The sequence below is a fragment of the Prionailurus viverrinus genome, chromosome B1 (assembly GCF_022837055.1).
Source record: "Prionailurus viverrinus isolate Anna chromosome B1, UM_Priviv_1.0, whole genome shotgun sequence".
Taxonomy (NCBI): Eukaryota; Metazoa; Chordata; class Mammalia; order Carnivora; family Felidae; genus Prionailurus; species Prionailurus viverrinus.
The window spans coordinates 76,272,563-76,291,225 of record NC_062564.1 but is presented as its reverse complement, the minus strand read 5'-3'; the positions used below and the strand labels follow the sequence as shown (position 1 = coordinate 76,291,225).

General features: G+C 37.8%; 1 pseudogene; it reads right to left on the bottom strand.

The window, feature by feature from the left end:
• Positions 1-17,634: 17,634 nt before the first annotated feature.
• On the bottom strand, positions 17,635-18,191 carry LOC125164786 (chromobox protein homolog 3-like; annotated as a pseudogene).
• Between the last annotated feature and the right edge of the window lie 472 nt (positions 18,192-18,663).

Genomic DNA, 18,663 nt, shown 5'->3' with positions numbered 1-18,663 from the left:
AAAGGGATTAAGGAGCAGTAGAGGATAAAGGGAGGGGTAAGAAGAACTGAGTGTTTTGTGTCGCAGAGTTAGGTCCCGATGACAGAGAGAAAACAGCAGGCATAATATGCTTAGATCAGGAATTATTTTGATAACAGGGTGTCACAAATGCCCTTTTTAATGCCAGATCTTATAGCTTTCTTTTTGAAAAATCATAGACAAGCCGAGGATGGCCAAATCCCAAGGCTATCTAAAATTAGAGGAATTTAAATTAGGTATGATGAAGAGTTGCCTTTAAAATATCTTCCTGCTTTGTTTTACACCTGCAGTTCTCAAACTTTACTATGTATCAGAATCACCTGGTAGGCTTGTTAAACCGTGAATCGCGGGGCCTTAACCCTGAGGTCTGATTGGTAGGTTTAGGGCAGGGGCGTGGGAGGAGGCAAAGCATCTCCATTTCTAACAAGTTCTCAGGTCACGCTGATGCTGATGACGGAGAAGGATGCACACTTGGTGAGCCACTGTTTTATGCTGGGCACAGGTGTCTCCTACCAGTCCTTATTCTTTTTTTTTTTTTTTTAGCACATCTTTCAAACTGATTTTTCTATTTCATGGAAAGAAAGACTGCTTTTTTGCAAAAATGCTTTTCTTGAACATGGTTTCAATCTGATACCTGCTTTTAGTCCTTGTGAGTAACCGCTAGGACTCACATATTTAGATATGTGACTGTATTCTACTGTGAATCACCATAATCCTTCATATTGATACATTCGATTTATAGATAATGATCCTTTTGGTAATTACAAATTTACAGTCCTGCCATCTTTCCAAGTTTTCGATGATTAGAGTTGCAAATTCAGTGGGATTTTACATGCAGAGGGCATGTGTGATAGTCTGACTATGTCCCTTCAAAATTCATGTGTTGAAACCTACCCCCCACAGCCATGGTGTTTTGAGTTGGTCCTTTGAGAGGTGATTAGGTCATGAGGGTGGAGCCCTGGTAAATGGGATTATTGCTCTTATAAAAGACCCCTGAGTGAGCTCCCAGCCTCTTCCACCAAGTGAGGCTGCAATGAGAAGTCTGCAACTCAGAAGAAAGCCTTAGTGCCCTGATCTTGGACTTCTGGCCTTCAGAACTGTGAGAAAAAGATTTCTGTTATTAATAAGCCGTCTAGTCTGTGGCATTTTGTTAAAGCAGCCCAAATGGACAAAGATGAAAGCAGTTTTTATTAGGAAAACTTGTGAATTTCAATTATTCATACAATTTTATGAATAATCATGGTTCACTACAGCTACACTTTCTTGTTGGATTTTCCTTTCTAAAAGCTCCATATAGCTGCTTAATTATAATCTCTCACTGCCTACTTACAGAAAGCTCTTGAAACTGGCTGTAGGTTTCCTAAGTATCTGAAGTATCTGTGAGTTTAGTGTGTAATGTTATTTTGTAGCCTAAGTCCAAAGATAAAGCATCCAGTATGGAGTGTATGTAACAGGCCACGAAGAGAATACAGTTTCTGAGAGACGTAAAACATAAATGGCAAGTGTTCATCAGACCATAACAATAGACAAGCAGGGGAGAGGGACAGAGAGAGAAAGAGAGAAAATCTTAAGCAGGGTCCATGCTCTGCCCAGAACCAGATGCGGGCTTCATCCCATGATCATGACATGAGCCAAAGTCAAGAGTTGGATGTTTATCCAACTGAGCCACCCAGGCACCCATCTCTCTTTAAGGAAGAGGTTTATCACTAACCAGTTAGAGTGGGTGACTCCTGTGAATAGAGGAGAAAAGAATCAGAAGTCATGAAAGCTTGATGAAAATGTTAAATAAAAAAAAAAGTGGACCAATTCATATCAGGAGCTAAAAACAAGAAACCTTAAAAAAATTTTTTTTAAATGTTTGTTTATTTTTGAGAGAGAGGGACAGAGCACAAGTGGGGGAGGGGCAGACAGAGAGAGGGAGACACAGAATCCAAAGCAGGCTCCAGGCTCTGAGCTGTCAGCACAGAGACCAACGCAGGGTTGGAATCCACGAACTGCGAGATCATGACCTGAGTTGTGGTCGGATGCTTAACCAACTGAGCCACTCAGGCGTCCCAATCTCTTTTTTTTTTTGAAGTTTATTTATTTTGAGATAGAACCAGGGGGGAAGGGGGGTGGGCAGAGGATCAAAGCAGAGTCCGATGTGGGGCTTGAACTCCTGAATCGTGAGATCATGATCTGAGCTAAAGTCAGATGCTTAACCGAGTGAGCCACCCAGGTGCCTCTATAAGTGTCTTTTAAATTGATAACCACTTAAATTTAGATGTATCCTAAAGGTCTACATTCCCCTACCCTATGTTTTATGTTTTTGAGGTCACATTTTACATCTTTTTATCTTGTGTATCCCTTAATTATTGTAGATACATTTTTACTATTTTTGTCTTTTAACCTTCATACCATCTTATATGTGATGATCTATGCAACTTTTACAGCATTATTCTGAATTTTACTATATATTTACTTTTATGAGTGGATATTATACTTTCATATGTTTTCCTGTTACTAATTAGGACCCTTTTGTTTCAGCTTAAAGAATTCCCTTTAACATTTCTTAAAAGGCCAGTCTAGTGGTGATGAATTCCTTTAGTTTTTATTTCTGGAAAACTGTCTCTCTTTTAATTCTGAATGACAACATTACTGAGTTGAGTATTCTTGGTTGTCAGTTTTTTTCTTTCAGCTCTTTGAATATATTGTGTTGCTCTGTTTGGTCTACAAAGTTTCTGCTAAAAAATCTGCTGATAGTCTTATTGGGATTCCCTTGTATATGACACAAAGTGTTTTTCTCTTGCTGCTTTTAAGATTCTCTCCTTTAAAAAAAAAAACTTTTGACATTCTTTAAAATAAGTTTCTTAAATTTTAATACCAGTATAGTCAACATACATGGTTATATTCATTTCAGGTGTACAATATAGTGATTCAACAATTCTATACATCACTCAGTGCTCTTCATAAGTGGACTCTTGAAACCCAATCCCCTGTGTCACCAATCCCCTCCACACTCCCTCTACCAACCACCCCTCTGGTAACCATCAGTTTGTTCTCTATAGAGGAAGAGTCTTCTTCTTGGTTTGTCTCTCTTCCCTCCCACCCCTTGTTTTCTTTCTTAAATTCCACATGTGAGTGAAATCATATGGTATTTGTGATTCTCTGAGTTATTTCACTTATATTCTGTAGCTCCATCCCTATTGTTACAAATGGCAAGATTTCATTTTTTTTAAGGCTGAATAATATTCCATTGTAAATATGTACACACTTTATCCATTTATCAATTGATGGACATGTGGACTGCTTCCATAATTTGGCTATTATAAATAATGCTTCAATAAACATAGGGGTACATGTATCCCTTTGAATTAGCGTATTTGTTTTTTGAGGGTAAATACCCCATAGTGTAATTATTGTATTAAAGAGTAGCTCTATTTTTAACTCTCTGAGGAACGACTATATTGTCTTCCAAAGTGGCTGCAGCAGGTTGCATTCCCACCAACAATGCAAGAGTCTTTCTTTTCCCCCATATCCTCACTGACACTTCTTACTCGTGTTGTTGATTTTAGCCATTCTGATAGGTGTGAGGTGATAATCTCATTGTAGTTCAATATGCATTTCCCTGATAAATGATGTTGACCATCTTTCCATGTGTCTGTTGGCCATCTGTATGTCTTCTTTGGAGAAATGTCTGTTCATGTCTTCCCATTTTTAATGAGAGTATTTGTTTTTTGGCTATTGTACAAGTTCTTTATATATTTTGGATATTAACCCTTTATATCAGATATGTCATTTGCAAATATTTTCTCCCTGTCAATATGTTGACTTTAAGGATTGTTGATTGTTTGCTTTGCTGTGTAGAAACTTTTTATTTTGATATATTCCTAATAGTTTATTTTTGCTTTATTTCCCTTATCTCAGGAGACCTCTAGAAAAATGTTGCTATGGTGTCAGAAAAATTACTGCTTGTACTGTTTTCAAAGATTTTTATGATTTCAGGTCTCACATTTAGACTTTTAATTCATTTTATTTTTGTGTATGGTTAAATAAAATGATCTAGTTTCATTATTTTGCATGATGCTGTCCAGTTTTCCCAGCACCATTTGTTGAAAAGATTGTCTTTTTCCCATTGGATAGTCTTGCCTCCTTTGTTGAAGTTTGATGGACTGCATAATCATGGGTTTATTTCTGAGTTTTTTATTCTGTTCCATTGATCTATGTGTCTGTTTTTATGCCAGTACCATACTGTCTTGATTACCATAGATCTGTAATATAACTTTAAGTCTGGAATTGTAATACCTCCAGTTTCTCTTTTTCAGGATTGCTGTGGCTATTTGGGGTCTTTTGTGGTTCCTTATACATTTTAGGGTTATTTGTTCTGGTTTTGTGAACAACGCTCTTGGTATTTGGTAGAGATTGCATTCAATCTGTAGATTGCTCTTGGTGGTATGGACATTTTGACAATATTCTTCCAGCCCATGAGCATGGAATGTCTTTCCATTTCTTTGTCTCATTTTCAGTTTCTCTCACCAATGTTTTATAGTTTTCAGAGTACAGGTCTTTCACTTCTTTCATTCAGTTTGTTCCTAGGTATTATTTTTGGTGCAATTGTAAATTGGATTGTTAATTTCTCTTTCTGTTGCTTCATTATTAGTATATAGAAATGCTATGGACTTCTGCAAATTGGTGTTGTGTCTTGGAACTTTACTATATTCATGTATCAGCTCTAGTAGTTTTTTATGGAGTCTTTAGGGTTTTCTCTGTACAGTATCATGTCATCTGCAAATAGTGGAGGTTTTGCTTCTTCCTTACCAATTTGAATGCCTTGTATTTCTTTTTGTTATCTAATCACTGTGGCTAGGACTTATACTTTGAATAAAAGTGGTGAGATTGGACATCCTTGTCTTGTTTCTGACCCTATGGAAAAAGCTCTCAGTTTTACCCCATAGACTATGATGTTAGCTGTGGGGTTTTCGTATATGGCCTTTATCATGTTGAGGCATGTTCCCTCTAGACCTAGTTTGTTGAGACTTTTAATCATGAATGGATGTTGGGGAGCCTGGGTGGTTCAGTTGTTTAAACATCTGACTCGTGATTTCAGCTCAGGTCATGATTTCATGGTCTGTGAGATCAAATCCTGTGTTGGGCTCTGTGCTGACAGTGTGGAGCATCCTTGGGATTCTCTATCTCTCTCTGCCCCTTCCCTGCTCGCTCCCTCTCTTTCAAAACAAATAAGTTAACCTAAAAAAAAAAAAAACAAACCCTAATGGAATGCTTTTTCTGCACCTATTGAAATGATCATATGGTTTTAATCCTCATTGATGTGACATATCACATTGATTTGTGAATATTAAAAATTTATTTATTTATTTTTTGAGAGAGGCAGACAGACAGAGGATGAGCAGGGGAGGGGAAGAGAGAGAGGGAGCACACAGAATCCAAAGTAGGCTCCAGGCTCTAAGCTGTCAGTATCCCAAAGCCCCATCCAGGGCTTGAACTCATGAACTGTGAGATCATGACCTCAGCCAAAGTCAGACGATTAACCCACTGAGCCACCCAGGTGCCCTGATTTTTTTTTATGAATATTGAACCACTTTGCATCCTTGGAATAAATCCCACTTGAACATGGTGAGTGATTTTTAAAATTTTATTTATTTTTAAAATGTACTTATTTTTTAATGTGTTTAAATGTATATTTTTGAGGAGGGGGGCAGAGAGGGAGACAGAGGATCCCAAGCAGGCTCTGTGAACCTGACGCGAGGCTCAAACTCATGAACCTCAAGATCATGACCAGAGCTGAAGTTGATGTTTAACTGACTGAGCCACCCAGGCGCCCCAGTTTTTTAAAAATGTATTGTTGGATTTAGTTTGCTAGTATATTTTGAGGATTTTTGCTTCTATGCTTATCAGAGACATTGGCCTGTAGTCTTTTTTTTTTTTTTTTTTTTTTTTTTTTAGTGTTTTATCTGGTTTTGGTATCAGGAGATACTGGCCTCAGAATGAATTTGGAGGTATTTTTTCCTGTTCTGTTTTTGGGAATAGTTTGAGAAGAATAGCTATTAACTCTTCTTTAAATGTTTGGTAGAATTTGCCTGTGAAGCCATCTGGCCCTGGACTTATATTTGTTGGAAGTTTTTTGATTACTGATTCAATTTCATTGCTGGTAATTGTTCTGTTCAAAATTTCTAATCTTTCTTGCTTCAGTTTTGGTAGGTTCTCTGTTTCTAGGAATTTATCTATTTCTTTTAGGTTGTCTTATTTGTTGACATATAATTTTTTATAATCTCTTATAATTGTGTTTTGGTGGTATTGGTTTTTATTTCTCTTTTATTTGTGATTCTGAGTCCTTTTTTTTTTATAATGAGTCTGGCTAGAGATTTATCAATTTTGTTATTTTCAAAGAATTTGCTCCTGATTTCATTAATCTGTTCTATTTTTTTAGTTTTTATATCATTTATTTCTGCTCTAATCTTTATTTCCTTCCTGGTTTGGATTTTGTTTTTCTTTTCCTTCTTTTTTTATTTTTTAGCTCCTTTATGTATAAAGATAGATTGTTTGAGATTTTTCTTGCTTCTTGAGGTAGGCCTATATTGTTATAAACTTCCCTCACAACAGCTTTTGTTGCATCTTAAAGATTTTGGACTGTTGTATTTTCGTTTTCATTGGTTTCCATGTAATTTTTATTCCTTCTTTGATTTCTTGGTTGACCCATTCATTGTTTAGTAGCATATTATTTAACCTTGATGTATTTGTGGTATTTCCAGATTTTTTCTTGTGGTTGATTTCTAGTTTCATAGTGTTGTGGTCAGAAAAGGTGCATAGTATGACTTTGATCCTTTTTAATTTGCTGAGGCTTGTTTTGTCACCTAATATGTGATCTATTCTGGACAATGTTCCATGTGTGTTCTGCTGTTTTAGGATGGAATGTTCTGAATATATCTGTTAAATTTATCTGGTCTGGTCTGTCATTCAAAGCCATGGTTCCCTTGTTGACTTTCTGTTGGATGGTCTGTCCATTGATGTAAGTGGGGTGTTAAAGTCCCATACTATTACTGTATAACTATCAATTATTTCCTTTACGTTTGTTATTAAGTTTTTTTTTGTATTGGTGTGCTCCCATGCTGGGTGCATAAATATTTACAATTGTTATATTCTCTTGTTGGATTGTCCCTTTTATTATTATATAGTGCTCTTCATCTCTTATTACAGTGTTTGTTTTGAAATCCATTTTGTCTGATATATGTAGTACTACCCCAGATTTCTTTTGACATGTATTTGAATGATAAATATTTCTCCATCCCCTCACTATCAATCTGCAGGTCTGAAATTAGTCTCTTGTAGGCAGCATGTAGATGGGTCTTGTTTTTTTATCCACTTTGTTACCCTATATCTTTTGATTGGAACATTTAGTCCATTTACATTCAAAGTAATTATTATTTTTTAATGTTTATTAAAAAATTTTTTTAAATGTTTATTTTTGAGACAGAGAGACACAGGGTGTGAGTGGGAGAGGGTTAGAGAGAGAGGGAGACACAGGATCCAAAGCAGGCTCCAGGCTCTGAGCTGTCAGCACTGAGCCCGATGTGAGGCTTGAACTCATGAAGGGTGAGATCATGACCTGAGCTAAATTTGGACACTCAACTGACTAAGCCACCCAGGTGCCCCAATGTTTATTTTTGAGAGAGAGAGAGTGAGCAAGCGAGCTCGAGTTGGGGAGGGGTAGAGATAGAAAAAGAGGGAGACAGAATATGAAGCAGGCTCCAGGCTCTGAACTGTCAGCACAGAGCCTGATGCAGGGCTTGAACTCACCAACTGTGAGATCATGACCTGAGCCACCCAGGTGACCCCCAAAGTAATTATTGATATGTTACTTATTGCCATTTTGTTACTTGTTTTGTGGTTGTCTTGTAGTTTTTGTCTGATCCTTTCTTCTCTCTTTCATGTTTTGTTGGCTTTCTTGAGTAATATACTTGGATTCCTTTCTCCTTATTCTTTACATACATTACTGGTTTTTGATTTATTACAATTTGGTTTGTATATAACATCTTGTGCATATAGCAGTGTATATTAAGTTCACGATTGCTTAAATTTGAACCCATTCTTTACTCCTCTCCTAAAATATTCCCCCACATTTTAGGAATATGGTATCATATTTTATATGCTTTTATTTTATGAATCCCTTGACTGATTTTTTACAGAAAGACTTAAACTGCTTTTGTGTTTTTTACCTTTCATACTCTCACTTATGGCATTTCCTTTCACTCAAAGAGTCCCCTTTAATATGTCTTATAGGGCTGGTTTTGTTGTTATGGTCTCCTTTAATTTTTGTTTGTCTGAGAAACTCTTTATCATACCTTCTTTTCTGAATGATAGCCTTACTGGATAGAATATTCGTGGCTGTAGATTTTCCCCTTTCAGCATTTTGAATATATCATGCCACTCCCTTCTGGCTGCAAAGTTTCTGCTGAAAAACTGCTGATAGATGTAGGGGGTGTCCCTTGTATATAACTGTCATCTTTTCTCTTGCTGCTTTAAAATTTTTTTCTTTATCACTACTCTTTGCCATTTAAGTTACTATGTGTATTGGTGTGGAGTTCCTTGGGTTGATTTTTGGTGTGTGTGTGTGGGGTGTCTCTGTACTTCCTGGGTTGGGATGTCTGTTTCCTTCCCCAGATTAGGGAAGTTTTCAGCTATTATTTCTTCAAATAAATTTTCTGCCCCCTCCCTTTTTTTTCTTCTGGGATTTCTATAATATGAATATTATCGCACTTGACAGAGTCACTGAGTTCCCTAAGACTATTCTCAATTTACATAATTTGTTTTCCTCTCATTTGGTCAGCTTGGTTACTTATGGTTACTCTTTCTTCTAGGTCATTAATTCTTTCCTCTGTTTCATCTAACCTGGTATTCTTTTTTTTTTTTTTTTTAAGTTTGCTTTATTTATTTATTTAGAGTGAGAGTACAAGTAGGGAAGGGTCAGAGAGAGAGTGCAGGAGAGAGAGGGTCCCAAGCAGACTTCTCACTGTGAGCATGGATCCCGATGTGGGGCTCGATCCCACGAACTGGGAATTTATGACCTGAGCCAAAAGCAAGAGTTTAACACTTAACTGACTGAGCTACCCAGATGCCCCCATAGCCTGGTATGTATACTATTGATTGAGTTTTTGTTTTATTTATTGTGTTCTTCTTCTCTGGTTGTTAAGGGTCTCACTGTTCTCCACTCTTTTCTCAAGTCCAGTGAGTATCTTTGTAATCAATACTTAAAATTCTCTATCTGGCATATTACTTATATCCATTTCTTTTAGGTCTCTTTCTGTGGTTTGGTCCTATTCTTTCATTTGGGACGTATTTTTCTGACTCTTCATTTTGTCTAACTCTTTGTGTCTATTTCTATTTGTGTGTTAGAAAAGTCAGATATGTCTCTTGTTGACAGTAATGGCCTTATGAAGAAGAGGTCCTATAATGCCCTGCAGTGCAGGGTCCCCTGTTCCCCAGGGCCTGGCCCTTCAGGAAGTGTCTTTTATGTGTCTTGTGTGTGTTCTGCTGTTGAGTCCTGGCTTCTTTTTCCTTCAGTCCAATTGTCTGCAGAGGCTCTCTTTTCCTGTTTTGGGCAGCATTTGGTCCCTAGCAGGGGTTGGGCATGATTTAACAAGGTGTGCACTGGTCTGCTTCTAAAGGATATCTGACGCCACCACCAAAATGCTGGAACTGAGGTTCCATAAAACACCTGTTTGGGAGATGAGACATTGGTGGGGTTTATGCCTCTCTACTTGGGGAGAGGGTCTGCAGTGCCCTGCAGGTGTAACTGGGGAGGACAGTTCTGCTAAAGCATGTGTGGGGTGGCTTGGCATAAGCAAGTTAGGTAGCACGTGTTGGTATTGTGCTGGTCCCTGCAGGTGGCCTTATGTTTATACTGTGAGGTGCGATAGGGAAATGGCATATGCCAGTTCCTTTGTTCCTGGTGGGGTCTCCCTGTGATCCTTATCTCTCAAGGCCATACCCTGAGATGAGTAAATTACTCTCCCTCCTGTTAGTCCAGGCAGTTTTCAAACTGCTGGTTCTGTGCTATATCTGCATGAGCTTTTGGGCTCTGTCTTTAAGGATGGGAACTCGGCCTCCTAATGCCCTCCAGGCTCTCCCAGAATCAAACCAATGGATTTTAAGAATTTTGGGCTTTAAGTCTAACTGGTTGTAAGAACTCATGAAATTTGGCCCCTTTTGCTTTTATTTATATTTTTTAAGGAATATAAAATATTCCTTAAAAAATATAAATTTTTTAAGGAATATAAACATTTATTGACAAATATTTACCTGTATTTACAATAAAGTAAACAACATAGAGTTGGATAACATTCTGACTACAAAATTATAATTTTTCCTGGTTTCTGCTGAACCAGTAATTCAAATACTGAGAGGATTGAGCATGCATGTAAGGAATGAGTTGGGATCAAGAAAAAACATTCAGGTCAAGAATTTAGATTATAGAAGTTTGTCCACCCATTTATTCCAGCAGGTGTTAAATTGTCAACTTCTCTAATCATCTGATTATGATTAGGTTTCCATGAATGAAGTCTTATACATTCCATGAATAATGACCTTTCAGTGAATACAGCACAAGGATTCCAACTTCTTGAAAAGGAATGGTTCACTAGAAGGAAGCTTTAAATGTCCATTTAGCTAAGTTTTGCTTACCTAATTAAACCAGGATTTATCTAGATTTCTCATTTAGGTGGGCAGTTGTTGGTAGCAACAAAATTTTCCTTTCAGGGATCTTACAAATAAACTTGCATTTATAGAACTATAGATATGGATATGGATTCTGATATGGCTGCTTTTAAATTGTCCAACTTAAATTGTTTTCATGATAAGCAATTTTTTGTTTGTGGGGGAGGGGCAGAGAAGGAGGGAGAATCTTTTTCTTTTTCTTTTTTTAATTTAGATTTTAGTTAACATACAGTGCAGTATTGGTTTCAGGAGTAGAATTCAGTGATTCATCACTGACATACAACACCTAGTGCTCATCACAAGTGCCCTCTTTAATACCCATCACCCATCTAGCCCATCCCCCTGACCCCCCCTCCCTCCATCAACCCTTAGTTTGTTCTCTATTGTTAAGAGTTTCTTGTAGTTTGTTTTCCCCTCTTCTCTGCCCCCCCCATCCTCTTCCCATATGTTCACCTGTTTTGTTTCTTAAATTCCACATGAGTGAAATCATGTGGTGTATTTCTTTCTCTGATTGACTTATTTAGCTTACTATTATATATTCTAGCTCCATCGACATCATGGCAAATGGCAAGATTTCATTCTTTTTGATTGCTGAATAGTATTCCATTGGATATATGTACACCACATTTTCTTTATCCATTCATCAGTCGATGGACATTTGGGCTCTCTCCGTAGTTTGGCTATTGTTGATAATGCTTGTTGATATCCCTTTGAATCAGTATTTTTGTATCTTTTGGGTAAGTACCTAGTAGTGCAATTGCTGGGTCATACAGTAGTTCTATTTTTAGTTTTTTGAGAAATCTCCATATTGTTTTACAGAGTGGCTGCACCCGTTTGCATTCCTATCAATAATGCAGGAAGGGTAGCCTTTCTTTGCATCTTTGCCAACTGTCTGTTGTTCCTTGTGTTAGTATTAGTCATTCTGACAGGTGTGACATGATTTTGATTTCTATTTCCCTGACAATGACTAGTGTTGAGCATCTTTTCATGTGTCTGTTAGTGGTCTGGATGTTGTCTTTGGAAAAGTGTTCATATCTTCTGCCCATTTCTTAACTGGGTAGGGTTTTTTTTTGGAGAGGGTGTCTTTATAGATTCTGGATACTAACGCTTTATCTGATAGGTCATTTGCAAATATCTTCTACCATTCTGTAGGCTGGCTTTGAGTTTCATTGATTGTTTCCTTCATTGTGCAGAAGCTTTTTTTTCTTGATGAAGTCCCAAGTTCATGTTTGCTTTTGTTTCCCTTGCCTTTGGCAACATGTCTAGTAAGAGGTTGCTCTGGCCAAGGTCAAAGAGGTTGTTGCTTGTGTTCTTTTCTCGGATTTGGATTGTCTTACATTTAGGTCTTTCATCCATTTTGAATTTATTTTTGTGTATGATACAAGAAAGTGGTCCAGGTCATTTTTCTGCATTTTGCCATCCACTTTTCCCAACATCATTTTTTAAAAAAATTTTTTTAACGTTTATTTATTTTTGAGACAGAGAGAGACAGAGCATGAACGGGGGAGGGTCAGAGAGAGGGAGACACAGAATCCAAAACAGGCTCCAGGCTCTGAGCTGTCAGCACAGAGCCCGACGCGGGGCTTGAACTCACGGACTGCGAGATCATGACCTGAGCCGAAGCCGGCCGCTTAACCGACTGAGCCACCCAGGCGCCCCCCAACATCATTTTTCGAAGAGACTATCTTTTTTCCATTGGATATTCCTGCTTTGTTGAAGATGAGTTGACCATATAGTTGTGGGTCTGTTTCCGGGTTTTCTCTTCTGTTCTATTGATCTATGTGTCTGTTTTTGTGCCAGTACTACACTGTCTTGATGATTACAGCTTTGTAATATAGCTTGAAATTCAGAATCATGATGCTCCAGTTTTTCTTTTTCAGGACTGCTTTGGCTAGTTGGGTTTTTTTGTGGTTCTGTACAAATTTTAGGATTGCTTGTTCTAACTCTGTGAAGATGCTAGTGGTATTTTGATAGGAATTTCATTAAATGTGTAGATGGCTTTGGGTAGTATAGATATTTTAATAATGTTGTAATCCATGAGCATGGAAGGATTTTCCATTTCTATGTGTCCTCTTCATTTTCTTTCATAAGTTTTCTATAGTTTTCAGAGTACAGATCTTTTACCTCTTTAGTTAGGTTCATTCCCAGGTATCTTATAGTTTTTGGTGCAATTGTAAATGTGATGATGGGATTGAATTTTTTTTTTTTTTTGCTTCTGCTTCATTACTTGTGTATAGAAATGCAACAGATGTTTACATGTTGATTTTTTATATACTGTGACTTTGCTGAATTCATGTATTAGTTCTAGCAATTTTTTGGTGGAGTCTTTCAGATTTTCTGCATAGAGTATCATGTTATCTGCAATTAGTGAAAGTTGACTTTGGGGTACCTGGGTGGCTCAGTTGGTTAAGCAACCAACTTCAGCTTAGGTCACTATTTCACAGTTCATGGGTTCAAGCCCCGGACCCGGCTCTGTGCTGACAGCTCAGAGCCTGGAGCCTGCTTCAGATTTTGTGTCTCCCTCTTTCTCTGCCCCTCCCCCTTGCATGTTCTGTGTCTTTCTCAAAAATAAATAAACATTAAAAAATTTAAAAAAAGAGTGAAAGTTGACTTCTTCTTTGCTGGTTTCTATGCCCTTTATTTCTTTTTGTTTTCTGATTGCTGAGGCTAAGACTTCCGGTACTGTGTTAAATAGTAATGATGAGAGTGGGCATTCTTGTCTTGTTCCCTACCATAAAGGAAAGACTCTCAGTTTTTCTCCATTGAGGATGATATTAGCTGTTGGTCTTTAGTATATGGCCTTTATGATGTTGAGGTATATTCCATCTATCTCTACTTTGTTGAGAGGGTTTTTATGAAGAAAGGATGCTGTATTTTGTCAAGTGCTCTTTCTGCATGTATTGACAGGATCATATGGTTCTTATCCTTTTGTTAATGTTGTGTCTCACATTGATTGATTTGTGAATATTGAACCAGCCCTGCAGCCCAGGAATAAATCCCACTTGATCATGTTGAATAATTCTTTTAATGTACTGTTGAATTCGATTTGCTAGTATCTTGTTGAGAATTTTTGCATCCAGGTTCATCAGGGATATTGACCTGTAATTTTCCCTTTTAGAGGGGTCTTTGGTTTTGGAATCAAGGTAATGTTAGCTTCATAGAAGGAGTTTGGAAGCTTTCCTACCATTTCTATTTTTTGGAACAGCTTGAGAAGAATAGGCAGTAACTCTTTAAATGTCTGATAGAATTCCCCTGGGAAGCCATCTGGCCCAGGATTCTTGTTTGTTGGAATTTTTTGACTACTGATTCAATTTCTTTGCTGGTTATGGGTCTGTTAAAATTTTCTATTGCTTCCTGTTTCAGTTTTGATAGTTTGTGAGTTTCTAGGAATTTGCCCATTTGTTCCAGATCACCCAGTTTGTTGACATATAATGTTTCATAGTATTCTTTTATAATTGTATTTCTGTGGTGTTGGTTGTGATCTCTCCCCTTACATTCATGATCTTATCTATTTGGGTATTTGGGTTCTTTCTCTTTTCTTTTTGATATGTCTGGCTAGGGAATTATCAATTTTGTTTATTCTTTGAAAGAACCAGCTCTTAGTTTTGTTGATCTCTGTTGTTGTTGTTTGTTTGTTTTGTAATGTGTATTTCTGGTCTAATCTTTATTTCCCTTAAAAAATGTTTTTTGATGTTTATTTTTGAGAGAGAGAGAGAGCGAGCAAGAGCGAGCGAGCATGTGAGCAAGTGGGGGAAGGGCAGAGAGAGAGACACAGATTCTGAAACAGGCTCCAGGCTCTGAGCTGTCAGCACAGAGCCCAATGTGGAGCTTGAACTCTCATACCATGAGATCATAACCTGAGATGAAGTCAGATATTTAAACTACTGAGCCACCCAGGCACCCCTATTATTTCTCTTCTTCTGCTTGCTTTAGGCTTTATTTGCTCTTCCTTTTCTAGCTCCTTTACGTGTAAGGTTAGGTTGTATATTTGGCAACTTTCTTGCTTCTTTTTTTTTTTATAATTTCTTTTTAAGTTTGTTTATTCTTGAGAAACAGAATGAATGGGGGAGGGGAAGAAAGAATTCCAAGTAGGCTCCGTACTGTCAGCATGGAGCCCAATATGGGGCTTGAATTCACAAACCATTAATCATGACCTGAGCCAAAACCAAGAGTCAGATGCTTAATGACTGAGCCACTCAGGCTCCCCGGGACCTTTCTTGCTTCTTGAGACAGGTCTGAATTGCAATGTACTTTCCTCTTGGACTGCCTTTGCTGTATCCCAAAGGGTTTGGACTGTCGTGTTCTCATTTTCATTTGCTTCCATGTATTTTTTTATTCTTCAATTTCCTGGTTAACCCATTCATTCTTCTGTAGCATGTTCTTTAACCTCCATGTATTTGAGGGCTTTCCAAATTTTTTCTTGTAGTTGATTTCAAGTTTCATAGCATTGTTATCTGAAAATATGCCTGGTATGTTCACAATCTTTTTGTACCTGTTGAGGGCTGTTTTGTGACCCAGTATGTGATCTATTCTGGAGAATGTTCCATGTGCCCTGGAGAAGAATATGTATTCTGCTTTAGGATGAAATGTTCTGAATATATCTGTTAAGTACATCTGGTCCAGTGTGTCATTCAAAACCATTGTTTACTTGTTGGTTTTCTGCTTAGATGATCTGTCCACTGTTGTAAGTGGGGTATGAAAGTCTCCTACTATTATGGTATTATTATCTAGGAGTTTCTTAATGTTTGTGATTAATTTATATATTTGGGTATTCCGTGTAGGGGGCATAAATATTTACGATTGTTAGCTCTTCTTGATGGATAGATCCCTTAATTATGATATAATGTCCTTCTTCATCTCTTATTACAGTCTTTGTTTTAAAATCTAGTTTGATAGAAGTATGGCTACTCCAGTTTTCTTCCCATGTCCATTAGCATGGTAGATGGTTCTCCATCCCCACACGTTCAATTTACAGGTGTTCTTAATTCTAAAATGAGTGTCTTGTAGGCAGAATAAAGATTTTTTTTTTTACTGGAGCATTTAGTCCATTTACATTCAGAGTGATTATTGAAAGATAAATTTAGTGCCATTGTGTTATCTGTAGATTTGGTGTTTCTTGTGATGCTCTTTGGTTCTTTGTATCCTTTGCTGCTTTTTTTTTTTTTTTCCACTCCACTATTAGAGTCCCACTTAAAATTTCTTGCAGGGCTGGTTTAGTGGTCATGAATTCCTTTAGTTTTTGTTTGGGAATCGCTTAAAATTTTTTTTAAAAAAACATTGATTCATTTTTGAGAGACAGAGACAGAATGTGAGCAGGGGAGGGCCAGAGAGAGAGGCAGATACAGAATCCAAAGGAGGCTCCAGGCTCTGAGCTGTCAGCCCAGAGCCTGATGTGGGGCTGGAACCCACAAATTGTGAGCTCATGACCTGAGCTGAAGTTGGACGCTCAACCGACTGAGCCAGTCAGGTGCCCCTGGGAAACTGCCAAAAAAAAATAATTTTTTTTTAATGTTTATTTTTGAGAGAGACAGGGGGAGGGGCAGAGACAGAGGGAGACACAGAACTCAAAGAAGGCTCTAGGCTTGGATTCGGGGCTCAAATTCAAGAACTGTGAGATCATGATCTGACCTAAAGTCGGACACTTAACTGACAGAGTCCCAGACAAGAGGCACCTGGGTGGCTCAATCAGAGTGAGAGTGAATCTTTTTTTTTTTTTTAAATTTTTTTTTCAACGTTTTTATTTATTTTTGGGACAGAGAGAGACAGAGCATGAACAGGGGAGGGGCAGAGAGAGAGGGAGACACAGAATCAGAAACAGGCTCCAGGCTCTGAGCCATCAGCCCAGAGCCCGACGCGGGGCTCAAACTCACGGACCGCGAGATCGTGACCTGGCTGAAGTCGGACGCTTAACCGACTGCGCCACCCAGGCGCCCCGCGAGAGTGAATCTTAAGCAGGCTTCATACTTAGTGGGGATCCCATGACCCTGGTATCATGGCCTGAGCTGAAATCAAGGGTTGTTGAATGCTTAACCAACTGAGACACCCAGGTGCCCCAAGTTTACATTATATTTAAATCTTCCAATTATAAAATTTGAAAGTTTAAGGCTTCAGGAAAAATTTCTATTTATGTGATTTATTTCTTATGTTGCTGAAAATGATGGCATCCCAGCAACACAGGCTCATCCATGGTTATAAAATGCTGTTGATGTTTTGATGAATGTAAAAAACAAAAAAAAAACCAAAAAAAACCAAAAAAAAAAAACCAAGGGCGGGGAGGAGAAAAGAAAACCATTTACATACTTTTTTTTCTAATACAAATCAAATCAAATTATTTAATTTTGATAAACAGTTTCAAAACTCACAATCAACTGAACTTATATCTGATGGCCTAGTTTTGGAAACTCATGATTGCCTTGCTGCCTTGCTTATTTATTTATTTATTTATTTTTACTTATTTTATTTTTTTAATATGAAATTTATTGTCAAACTGGTTTCCATACAACACCCAGTGTTACCTACGTATTTTAAGCATATGCATAAAAAGACCCCAAATAAACAAAAAACTCAGAATGGCCGATAGGCATATAGGAGTTGAACACATTGTGATTAATGACTATAAAGATTTCCCCCAACACTTAGAGAAGGTGTTCTCTAATGCGGGAGAATAATATACCATGTCTCAAATGCTCTTTTCTGATAAAGGAAGCAATTACAGAAAGCCTTTATTTGTTCAAAGTAACCAGTGCTATAGCTGCAGAACCCACCCCCCCCCCCCAACAATCCCCCAATACTACTTCAAAAGAAACATATCAAACTTGATTTTCGTTAGAATGTTATTTTTTCACATGAGTAAATTAAAAAATCAAGACCTAGATTTCCTCTATATTGTACATTATATATTATATATTAGATGAAACAATGCAAACAATGAGCTTTATCTTCTGGACAAGAATGCCAAGTTAGTCTGTCTTCATAAAAAGCAGTTACAATTTGAGGACACTTCATATTTGCCTCTTTTGCCAACGCCAAGTCTGCCTTTACTGAAATTTTTCATTTCATGAGAAACATTAATTCTCCACTGCTGTCTGTGGCACCAATTATTTGTCCAAGATCAAGACCTCTGGCAAACTTGGTTTATCAGTAGCCTATCTTTTCTTCTTTGACTTGCTCTCATCAGATTCACTGTCAAAGATTTTCTTTTTGTACCATCTTTTCCTCTACCAGCTTTTTGAGAGGTAAGAAATGCTTCAATTAACTCTGGACAATCTAAATTTTCCTTAGGTTCCCAAGTATTGCCAGTACCTGTAAATTCTTTCCATTTCAGTAAATGCTCCACCTTCCCATTCGCTACACATCAGTCCAGTACTTTTTCCACCACAAACTCTTTAGGCTCTGCCTCTTCCACTTTTTTACTCTTTTCATTCTATTTCTTTCCCATTTTTTTGCAATGTAGTTTTATTGGAGGCCACTTTTTATTGTAGACTTGAAGAGCTATTATTCTGAGCTGCTCCAAGCCCTGGGTCTGTGGTGTCTCCTCCCTTCTTGCTTTAAGAGCCAAATGTCATAGGGATTTGTCTTTCATGTGTAGCCCCCTCCCCCCCCTCCCCCCCCCCCCCCCCCCCCCCCGCAAAGTCTCCTTTTCATTCTTCACCATGCTACTGGCTCCCTTTCTACCACAGACAGTCAATGTCTGTTTCACTCCCAAATGGCATCTTCACCCTTCCTACTCTCTTTTAGTGTGGATTATTCTCTACCTTTAGTTGTGGAGTTTGTTTTCCCAGTCTTCATATTGTTGTTGTTGTTTTTTTTTAATGTTTTTTTATTTTGAGAGAGACAGAGTATGAGCAGGGGAGGGGCAGAGAGACAATCCCAAACAGGCTCCATGCTGTCAACATGGGGTTCAATCCCACAAACCGTGACATCATGACCTGAGCC